The sequence below is a fragment of the Chiloscyllium plagiosum genome, chromosome 5 (genome assembly GCF_004010195.1).
Source record: "Chiloscyllium plagiosum isolate BGI_BamShark_2017 chromosome 5, ASM401019v2, whole genome shotgun sequence".
In the NCBI taxonomy this organism is placed as follows: Eukaryota; Metazoa; Chordata; class Chondrichthyes; order Orectolobiformes; family Hemiscylliidae; genus Chiloscyllium; species Chiloscyllium plagiosum.
The window spans coordinates 27,932,107-27,943,867 of record NC_057714.1 but is presented as its reverse complement, the minus strand read 5'-3'; the positions used below and the strand labels follow the sequence as shown (position 1 = coordinate 27,943,867).

Below are 11,761 nucleotides of genomic sequence, written 5' to 3'. Positions count from 1 at the left end.
ACTGCATTTCTTTTGCAGAAATACATTCCAGCAATTCCCTGCGCTATTCCCTGATACCTTCCTTTTCTTGACAACTATATCAATCTTCGCCTGCAGCAAACTAACTGATGAAATATCCATCGGCTCTCGAGATACTGAAGTTAACCATTCAGCTCACCATGTGTTTGCATGCCTCAGTCACTGTCTGTCAAGTATTCCTACTGTTCATGTGGTCCTTTTCCTAACATATCCTCTGCCACTATCTTTACTGCTTTTTGCATCATGCTATTCCATGTGGTGCCGGTATCGTGCATTGGTTAACGCTTTGCATACTGGCAGCAGAAAAATCATCGGCAATTTGACTTCCAGTATTGTCACTTGTTACCGTTTTATGCAGAGTGAGACATGCTTAACAAAAGCAGGAGCGAATCAATCTTATTTGACATGAAAATATTCGTCGATGTGATGATTTTGCTCCTTCAAACCCTCGCCCTTTCACAAATCTGCTGTCTATGTATCAGGATTCAAATTCGCCCACTCTCGGAGATTTCTCCCCATCCCACGATCAGTAACCCTGCTTTCGGTCCCACCTCCAATTTCCCTGACACATTTGAGAATCATGCACTCGCATTGACATTGTTCAGTCTGTGCAGCTAGAGTCAATGTTGTTGGATGAACGCGACCCAATCCCACAATTAGGACCTTAAAACCAATCTATCCATTTACATACTGCTGTTGTGAGATCAGTGCTCATGCTCCGGTACATGTCAGCAATTTTTACTGACATGTACCGGAGATCACTAGAACATCAGGCTCAGGAAAAGGTCACAATGCAGTATTCAGCAAAGTGTGCTTTTTTTTGGAAATGATCAGTTTCTCTGCTCTATTTTCAATGGAGAAGAGGAGATTGTGAGGAAACATGATTGAAATGTGCAAAACAATGAGAGATAAAGGCAGGTTCGGCTGAAAGAAATGGTTCCTCTTGGTCAAGCGCCAAGTGGCGCTGACTAAATGCAAGAGACAGAAAGTTTTCAGTCGATAAGCAGTACAAAACTTTATTCACCAGTGCGGGTGGTGGATAAATCTGCAACTCATTGTGATGAAATCAACACAACCTTCAGAGGTGTTCAATCTGTATTTGTGATGCTAATGCATACAAGGCAAAGGGATGGAAAATGGAATGAGTATAGTCAAGCGGTTGTTTCTGCAAAGACCGCATCCAACACGTTTGAGTCGCGTCACTCTCCATGGGTCTGACCGCCGTACTCGTTCCTGGTCTTGTCATGATTCTGAATTGGCACTTTTACCACTGCGGCCCGGGCTCAATTCCCAGTAAGGGCTGTTTTGTTCAGCATCAGCATCAAGAACAAAAGGAAATCACATCACCTGCGACATTCACTGTGATGTTCTCTGGGACGTGTACTGAAAGAGATTCTCGTGTCTGCATATCAGGAGCTCAAACTTCATCTCAGCTTCAGAAAAATGAGGAAGATTAGGTTGTGAGTGTAGTAAATACCTGCTGGAAATGTGTTGCTGGAAAAGCGCAGCAGGTCAGGCAGCATCCAGGGAACAGGAGAATTGACGTTTCGGGCATTAGCCCTTCTTCAGGAATGGGGAAAGTTTGTCCAGCAGGGTAAGATAAAAGGTAGGGAGGAGGGACTTGGGGGAGGGGCGTCGGAAATGTGATCGGTGGAAAGAGGTCAAGGTGAGGGTGATAGGTGAGACTGGGGTGGGGGCGGAGAGGTCGTGAAGAAGATTGCAGGTTAGGAAGGCGGTGCTGAGTTCGATGGATTTGACTGAGACAAGGTATTTCCCCTCCCCCCACCTTGTCTCAGTCAAATCCATCGAATTCAGCACCGCCTTCCTAACCTGCAATCTTCTTCCCGACCTCTCCGCCCCCACTCCCGTCTGACCTATCACCCTCACCTTGACCTCTTTCCACCTATCACATTTCCGACGCCCCTCCCCCAAGTCCCTCCTCCCTACCTTTTATCTTAGCCTGCTGGACAAACTTTCCTCATTCCTGAAGAAGGGCTTATGCCCGAAACGTCGATTCTCCTGTTCCCTGGATGCTGCCTGACCTGCTGCGCTTTTCCAGCAACACACTTTCAGCTCTGATCTCCAGACCTCACTTTCTCCTTTAGTAGTGAGAAGGCAGTTTTCCAAAATGGTCATACTTGAGTTGATAAGTGATCCTGGTTTCAACCTCCATGATTAGTATTTATAGTATAAAGGGTAGGTAAAAATAGTTTTGGATTTTTAAAATGCAACTGGGACAACACATCCATCTTGGGACAAGCCAAACAGAGACACGCACAAGAATTCCTAGAAGCATGGAATTCCAACCAGAACTCTATTTTGTTTGGTGATAGAGTTCCGGTTGGAATGCCATGCTTCTAGAAATTCTTGTGCGTGTCTCTGTTTGGCTTGTCCCAAAATGGATGTGCTGTCCCAGTCGAAGTGGTGTCCTTCCTTATCTGTATGTAAGGATGCTAGTGAGAGAGGGTCATGTCATTTTGTGGCAAACACATCCAGTTAGACCCCCATCTACCACTCCCTGAGAAAAAGAGCAGGAAATGACATTACCAACCCAAAGATATAAATAGAAAGCAGGAATCATATACAGTGCTTCGCCTGAGGCCCACTGAAGATGTTCCCCTACTGTTACCCTCTGTCTTCTGTGGCCAGCCAATTCTGTATCCAGTCAGCCAGATTTCCCTGTATCCCATGCTTCCTTACTTTCTGAATGACCCTACTATGTGAAACCATAACGAAAAACCATATAAACTACATCCACTGGTCTACCTTCAATGAGTTTTGTCACATCCTCAAATAATTCAGTAAGGCTTAAGGCATGATTTGCCCCTCTGAAAGTCATGCGGATTTATTTCTAATCAAATTTATGCTTTTCCAAATAATCATAAATCCTGTCTCTCCGAATCCTCTTCAATAATTTGCCCTTTCATAAGGCTGACTGATCTGTAATTCCCAGGATTATCCCTATTCCCTTTCTTGAACAAGGGAATAACATTTGCCAATCATCTGGTACTGCTCCAGTGAATAATGAGGATACAAAGATCATTGCCAAAGTCACAGCAATCTCTTCCTTCACTTTCCTGTTAACCTTGGGTATATCCTGTCTGGCCCAGGGGACTTATATATTCTCATGTTTTACAAAACTTCCAGCACATACTCCTCCTTTAACATCAACCTGTTTGAGCATATCAGCCTGTTTCACACTGTCCTCACAATGACAAGGTCTCCCTCACTAGTGAATACTGAAACAATGTATTCATTAAGGACCTCCCCTACATCTTCCAACTCCAGTCATGAGTTTCTGATCAGCTCTACCCTCGCTCTGGCCATCCTCTTGATCCTCATCTAGAATGCCTAGGGGTTTTCCTTAATCCTAACCACCAAAGCTTTTTCATGGCCCCTTCTAGCTGTCCTAAGTCCATCCTTCATTTCCTTCCTGGCTACCATGTAACCCTCTAGAGCCCTCAACCATAATTAAGTTTCCTCTTTCCACTTGAGTAGAAGTTCCATATCTTGTTTTTTATCCAAGGTTCCTTTACCATCCCTTCCTTACCTGATTGGGACAAACCTATCCAGCACTCACAGCGAGTGCTCCATAAACAACCTCCACATTTCTGTTGTGCATTTCCCTGAGAATATCTGGTCCCAATTTATGCTCTTGCCTAATAGCATTTTAATGCCCCCTCCCTCAGTTAAATGCTATCCCATATTGTCTGCTCCAATCCTCTCATGAACATCGCTAGATCAGGGAGTTCTGATCACTATCACCGAAATGCTCTCCCACAGAGATCTGACACCTTGGAAGTAGGACAGATGGGTCTACACTTAAAAAAATATATATTTCTGGTTAGAAAGATGCGGTCATCAATAATCATCTTGCGTCTAAAAGCTTTTTCTTTTCAACGCTGAAGGTTTTTAATCAGTGCAGTTCTCTTCCTCTGGGAGCAGCGGAGGCAGGATCATTAATATTTGTAAAGCTGAGTTAGATTTTTAATTGGCAGGTGTTAAAGATTATAGTTTTTCTTTCCTAATATCCAGAAGTGCGCTCGCACGCAAATGAATGTTTGGTTGTTTTTTTTCCATCACCAGGTCAACTGTAGTATTTTGTTCCATTTATGAGCCACTGCCAGTAAATCACCTGTTTCCAATTGAATCATTTTACTCTCAACCTGTTCAGGGCAATGCAAGCTAAAGGTGAGGGGGATAAATCAAAATGGAGTTTGAAGAGGAGCTAGAGCACTCCATATTGGTGCCCACCTCTCTCTAAATGTAAGTAGATAGGTAAGTTGAGTTGAGGCAACAATTAGATCAAATGTGATTTCATCAAGTAGCAGAGCAAGCTTGAGGAATGGAATGGAGTCTTCCTATTCCTTATTCTGTCAAAATTTGTACAAACGAAATTTTAAGTTTTGGATATTGCAAGAGCAGAAAGCACCATAAAGTTGTTTGTTGGTTACAGGTAAAATAGTGCAAAGTAAATTACCTCCAGAATGATTGACTGGAAGTACATGATGACAGTGCTAAAAGGTGGCATGACTTTATCATTTTTAACTTTCCAAGGTGGAGAACACAGACTGGTAAAATAGTTAGAACAGTTACTACTTAAGATTGGCAAGATAATACGTTGTGTAGCCCGCATTTAAAATATGTCACAGACGCTAAGTATAACACTTATGCAGCATGTGCCTCATGGTGGCCTGGTTAGCAAGGTTTGATCATATGGAATACAGGGAGAACTAGCCATTCAGATACAGAACTGCCTCGAAGGTAGAAGACAGAGGGTGGTAGTGAATGGAGGCTTTTCAGACTGGATGCTTGTGACCAGCATTGTGCTGCAAGGATTAGTGCTGGGTCTGCTGCTTCTCATTTAAAATAATGATTTGGATGTGAACATACGAGGTATAGTTAATAAGTTTGCAGATGACACCAAAATTGGAGGTGCAGTAGACAACAAAGAAAGTTACCTAAGAGTACAATAGGATCTTGATCAGATAGGTCAAAGGACCCATAGTTGCAGTTGGAGTTTAATTTAGGTAAATGTGAGGCGCTGCATTTTGGAAAGGCAAATCTAGGCCAGATTTGTACACCTCAATGGTAAGGTTCTGGGGACTTTTGCTGAACAAAGAGACCTTGGAGTGTGGATTCATAGTTCCTTGAAAGTGGAGCTGCTGGTAGTTGGGATAGTGAAGAAAGCATTTGGTAGGCTTGCCTTTATTGATAATATTGAGTATAGGAGTTGGGAGATCATGTTGCAGCTGTACTGGACATTGGTTAGGCTACTATTGGAATACTATGTGCAATTCTGGTCTCCCTCCTATAGGAAGGATGTTGTGAAACTTGAAAGAGTTCAGAAAAGATTTACAAGGATGTTGTCGGAGTTGGAGTGTTTGAGCTTGAGAGAGAGGCTAATAGGCTGGGGCTATTTTCCCTAGAGTCTAGGAGGCTGAGAGGTGACCGTATACAGGTTTATACAATCATGAGGGGCATGGACAGAGTAAATAGACAAGGTATTTTCCCTGAGTTGTGGGAGTCCAGAACTAGAGGGCATAGATCTGTAGTGAGAGGGGAAAGATTTAAAAGGATGTAAGAGACAACTTTTTCACGCACAGGATGATGTGTGTACGGAATGAGCTGCCAGTGGAATTGGTTGAGGCTGGTACAATTATAACACTTAAAAGGCATCTGGATGAATATATGAATAGGAAGGGTTTAGAGAGCTATGGGCCAAATGCTTGCAAATGGGAACTAGATTAATTTAGGATATCTGGACAGCAACTAAACACAATGGGCTAAATTTTACTGGAAATTGGCTGTAAATGTTTGGCACATTTCAGGAAGGGTTTCGCTCTGAGATGCCTACTGAGTTTTCTTGCACTATCTTCCCAAACCCACCTCAGTATCTCTGCAGCACATCCCTAAGTCACCCTGTCTATTGTATTCTCTCACCCACTGTAAATAGAAATACTCGCCACTGCTGATCTCCAGCCATGCACCCGACCAAGTGCTCTCAGTACAGAATCGTCTTGCTTCGTGTGAATTGCCCTAGACAGGTCAGACAGAGAAAATTTGGCACCCCACTTTGCTAGAGATAAAACAAAACTGCAGATGCTGGAATCCAGGACCTGAAGGAGGGTTACACCCAAAACATGGACTTTTCCACCTCCCTATGCTGCCTAGCTTGTGTTCTTCCCACCTCCTGCTGGTCTGTCCCACTTTGCTGACTTGGACCTGGAGCTTGGGGTAGTGCAGAGGAGGGATGTCCACTTCCTTGGGGCTAGCAGAAGAGATCACACCCCTAGATACTGTGGGCCTGGTGTGAGTTTGCCTGAATTAATGCTGTTTTTCCTCCAGTCCAGTGTAGCACCCAGCAATGCAGGAAGAAGGTCAATGACTTTTCGCACTTAGCAAGGGTAACTGTCAGCCTCATCTTTGTTTCACACACTCTTATCCCTGCTTTTTGCATATACCTCCCACTAAGGCTCATGGTCTATCACTATCACTATATTACATGCAACCCTTTGCCCTCATTCTTACCCACCCAGTCACCCCCACATCTTTAATCCTGAATGGCATCAGTACTGCCTGTGCACTTAGTTGGGGGCCTTACCACCTTTTCACCCACTTTTAAACTCGCCTGCAACAGCTGTACCCAGCCACTTTCATCTCGCTCAATTCCTTCCTTTGTCTCACTCCAGGAGAAGATTGCAGCTCACAGTAGGGCAGAGAGAGTCCAGATAAGTGCAAGAGTGGTGCCCATGACATTTGGATTCTCGCCTTCTACAAGGAAAGGGTCCAGAATCTGGCCACCCCAAATGGCCAACTGACCATTCCCAAGCCTTTGAACTGATGTCAGAGGCTGCTCTTGACTAGGACCCCTCAATGAATAGTGACTCCCTTAACTTTGCTGAGGACTAATCCCCCCCCCCCCCCAAAAACTCTGAGACATGGCCATTTGGCTAAGGTACATGCAGTATGTTTGTTGCATATGCTACAGGTGTATGGTGAAAGTGTGAGGTTAATGTGGCATGATGATATATCGAGCTTAAAAATGTGTTGCTGGAAAAGTGCAGCAGGTCAGGCAGCATCAAAGGAACAGGAGAATCGACGTTGCGATCATAAGCCCTTCTTCAGGAATGCCTTCCTTGAAGAAGCTCTCCTCGCAAATCTTCTTGCAAGGATGCCTTCCTTGAAGAAGCTTTCCTCCTCCAGTTTCTTTGCCTGACCTGCTGCGCTTTTCCAGCAACACACTTTTAAGGTCTGATCTCCAGCATCTGCAGTCCTCACTTCCTCCATGATGATGTATAGTAACATGTTCACTGTGGCTGCTGACCACCATCTCCAACTATACAAGATTATCTTGACATGCCTTTTAACCTGGAAACCTAAGTATTGAGCCTTGAAGTACTGGCAAAGTAGGCAGTTAAAGACAAGACATGACCAGGAAAAACAGATGTGAGCATCAAAATGGGCACAAAGTGAATAGAATGGTGCCAGTTTCTGTAGTCGATGGTTGCATGTGGTCACTGCCATTTCCAGTGATGTTGATTGTTCAGTTGGAGGGCCAAAGGAACTGAAGTCACCAGGTTACTCCTCTGACCACCATTTAAGAACTGTTATTGTTTAGTTTCTATGTGGTGGTTGGGAGAAATAGAAACTGCATGTAAATGAAGTGACATTCATTAATGACGAGATGTCCCTGCACCTCCCCTCAAAATGGAGTCAAATTCAGAACAAGTTTGAGAAACACTTATCTACAAAGCATAAGTTAGGACTGTGATGGAATACTCCCCTCTTAGCTGGTTGGGTGCAACTCCAATGACATTCAAGAAACTTGACACCACCCAGGATAAAGCTCCTTGCTTGACTGGCACTCCATTCAGCACCTTCAACATTTACTTCGTCCACCACTGGTACACAGTGGTAGCAGTTTGTATCATTTACAAGATGTACAGGCAGTAATTCATCAAGACTCCCCTGACAGCTCCTTTCAAACCTGCAACGTCTACCAAGGGCAGCAGACATTTGGGAGTGCCATCACATTGAAGTTATATCATTGTTTCTTCACTGTTGTTGTCAAAATCCTGGAACTCCCCTTCCAACAGCACTGCATGCATTGGACTAGAGCCCCAGTCTTAAAAGGCAGCTCACCATCACTTTCTCCAGGGCAATTTGGAATGGTAAATAAATGGTAGCCCTGCCAGAAATATCCATGTCATAAAACATAACCTGGAGATTAATTCAGTGTTGTCTCTTAATGTGTTAGTTTTTGTGCGCTGAGTAAGTGCATTTCATGGGGCCTAGATGTCTCCTTGTAAAGCTCTTATACTCATTGTTCTGATTTTTCAGGTTAGTTCTCTAGTATGGTGCTGAGTCAAAGAACAGTTCTATCTGAACTGCCAGGTCCATTCAGTTCAACTGAGGCAAACTAGCATTTTCTTTTCACTTGTATGGCATGGACGATGCTGGTTGGTCAGCATTTATTGCCCATCCCTAGTTGCCCTTGAGAAGGAGATGGTAAGCTGCCTTTTTGAATCACTACCATCCATATACTGTAGGTAGACCAACAATGTGAAAGCGGAATACTGTGGATGGGAGGAAATCAGCTAAAATAGAAGTAAATTTAGTGAAATACTCGCCAGGCTGTGCCAAAACTGTGGAGATATAAACAGATCTAACATTTCAAGAACTGTTTTTCATCAGAAATGGACTATGCAAATCAGGACTGAGTTACTTCAGATTCAGTGCAGATTATCCGGCTTAGACGTCACAATGTATACCCTCTGCTTCCTGATTTGACTGCAAATGGGGTGATAGATTTGGGTTGCTTTTGCATTGCAAGAGATCTTTTTGGTTAATCTTGAAATGCATTCACCTTATGCTGGCATTGTTATATATCGTAACATTCTATTCACTTGTTAAAATTCTTATCTCCATAAATTGCCTTCAGTATCTTACAACCTAAACCAGTAATCCAAAATTTTAACCACCCAGTATGACTTCAACACTTCTGTCCAACCCATTGGACTATACCAGGGTTGGGAAGATGGGGGAGACAATGGCGTAGTGATAATGTAACAGGATTATTAATTCAGTGACCTGTTCTTTGGACACTTTGACCAGTTTATGTAGTAAGAACTCTAACTCAAGTGCTCTTGTTAGTGAGGTAGACGAAGGAAATAGAATTTGCAATTCAGCCTGTTTTCGCTAACAAAATATTCCTTGGTAAAAACATCAAGTCAGCATTTCCCAAATTCCAACAATATTTACTTTCTATCCATCTCTGAAGAAACAGCAATATTCATGAGTGTAGCTGGGTCAAAATTTTAGAATTCACGCACTTGTATCAGAAGAATCTGAGAATTTTGTCTCAGCAGGAGTGAAGAAATGGTGATAAAGGTCCAATTTACAGGTGATAGTGTTCATATGCATCTGCTACCCTTGTTCTACTAGGGGTTGAATTCATTGGTTTGGAAACTGCTGCCAAAAGAGCCCTGATGACTTACTGCAGTGTATCATGTAAATGACATACGCTCTCCTTCCTGATATGTATTAATGATCTAGGTCTTGGAGTCCACAAGTTTTACAATGTAAAAATTCAAAAAGGACAATTTGACAGAATTAGTTGTCAATAAAGTTCATCATGGAGAAATGAGTGTAATTTTTTTTGTAGGAAGAACATGGAGAAAGCATATATCATAAAGGGACAATTCTAAAGGGGATGCAGGAGCAAAGCTACCTGGGAGTTTGTATCCAGGACACTAAAGGTGGCAGGATAGATGGACAAATGAGTTTTTTTTTAAAATTGTACTGGTCTTTGTTAATAGTGGCTTCTGTGCCCAAGTGAAGGGAGAATGTGCTGAACCTATATAAGATTAGATTACATTCCCTACAGTGTGGAAACAGGCCCTTTGGCCCAACCAGTCCACACTGACCCTCCAAAGAGTAACCCACCCAGACCCATTTCCCTCTGACTAATGCACACTAACACTATGGGCAATTTAGCATGGCCAATTCACCTGACCTGCACATCTTTGGACTGTGGCAATAAACTGGAGCACCCGGAGGAAACCCACGCAGATGCTGGGAGAATGTGCAAACTGACGTTGCTTTCACCTGAGCTGGAATGTTGTGTATTGTTCTGAGTTCCACAATTTTGCATGTGATCATAGTGGGTTGAGTGCAGAAGCGGTTGATAAGAATCATTTTCAGGATTGTGAAACTTGACCTTTGAAGATAGGTTGAGAAGTTGGGCCTTTCTCTTTAGAGAAGGTTAGAAGGCAACTTGACAGAAATTTTCAAACTTAATGCAGCTGGACAGACTAGACGGGGTAAAATCTGTTCTTGCTTGTAAAAGAATTGAGAATGAGTGGACACAGATTTAAAGTAATATGCGAAAGGAGTGCATTCTTGTCAATGGTGGCTAGGCTTTAGGGAGTTGGGAGGTGAGTTAATCGCTGCAGAACTCTCAGCTTCTGATGTGTTCTTATTTCTTGGTATTTATATGGGTTGTGCAGTTCTGTTTCTGTTCAAAGTTAACTCCCATGTTGTTAAGTGGGGGATTTTGTGACAACAGTGTCATTAAATGTCCAGGGGTGATGGCTATATTCTCTCTGCTTGTTGGACATGGCCATTGTCTAGCATTTAGATGGCAACTAACATTCTCACCACACATCAGCCCAAGACAGAATGTTGTACTGGTTTTGCTGCATATGCACAACCTGCTTTAGTATCTGAGGAGTCCCGAATGGTGTCAAACACTGTGCAAATATTCCCATATCTGAATTTTGTGATGAGGGTAGGTTATTGATGAAGCAATTGAAAATTGTTGGACCTAGAACTCTATCCTGAGGAATTCCAGCAGCAATATTTTGGGATAACCACAATCATTTACCTTTTGTGCTAAGCATGACTCCAACTAGTGAAAACTTTTCTCCTGATTCTTATTGTTCACTTTTGTTAGGATTCTTTAATGCTGCACTCAGTCAAATGTTTTTGGTAGTTGAAAAATAACACACATCTGTGAAAGGTATCTTGAAAACTGCCATAGTATCTCTAATCTGGAAATGTCAGGTCTCCAAGACATCTAAGCTCTTCAGATAGGCAGAGGCTGGATCTTTTACTGTGAGGATACCCAATAAAAATATATACTACTCTCCCACTGACTCTTTGAAAGTGTACAGCTGAAGTAACATGAGCAACAGCAGCATGGGTTCAATTCCTGAACTGGCTGAGGTTACCATGAAGGACACTCCTTCCCAACTGTGGGAGGATTGAACTGTCGAGAGAGGCTGAATAGGATGGGCCTGTTTTCCCTGGATCATTGGAGGCTTGAGGGTATCCTTAAGATATTTACAAAATTGTGAGGGGCTTTGAGAAGGTGAATAGACAAGGTTTTTTTTTCCCAGGGTGGGCGAGTCCAGAACTAGAGGGCATAGGTTTAGGGTGAGAGGTGAAAAATATAAAAGGGACCTAAGGGGCAACGTTTTCAGAGGGTGATGCGTGTATGGAATGAGTTGCCAGAGGAAGTGGTAGAGGCTAGTACAATTGCAACATTTTAAAAGGTAAAAACAATGACTGCAGATGCTGGAAACCAGATTCTGGATCAGCGGTGCTGGAAGAGCACAGCAATTCAGGCAGCATCCGACGAGCAGCAAAATCGACGTTTCGGGCAAAAGCACTTCATCAGGAATAAAGGCAGAGAGCCTGAAGCGTGGAGAAATAAGCTAGAGGGTGGGTGGGGGTGGGG

At 43.1% G+C, this 11,761-nt stretch overlaps 1 protein-coding gene across 2 annotated transcripts in view; it reads left to right on the top strand.

The window, feature by feature from the left end:
* The window catches only part of macc1 (MET transcriptional regulator MACC1), an 85,457-nt gene that overhangs the window by 29,634 nt on the left and 44,062 nt on the right, over positions 1-11,761 (top strand). The window contains exon 2 of one of the 2 annotated variants that reach the window (XM_043689785.1): positions 10,018-10,021. The exons of the other annotated variant lie outside the window; for it this stretch is intronic. The gene's annotated coding sequence lies outside the window, so the exon portion shown is untranslated. The remainder of the gene's footprint in view (positions 1-10,017; positions 10,022-11,761) is intronic. 2 annotated transcript variants of the gene reach the window in all.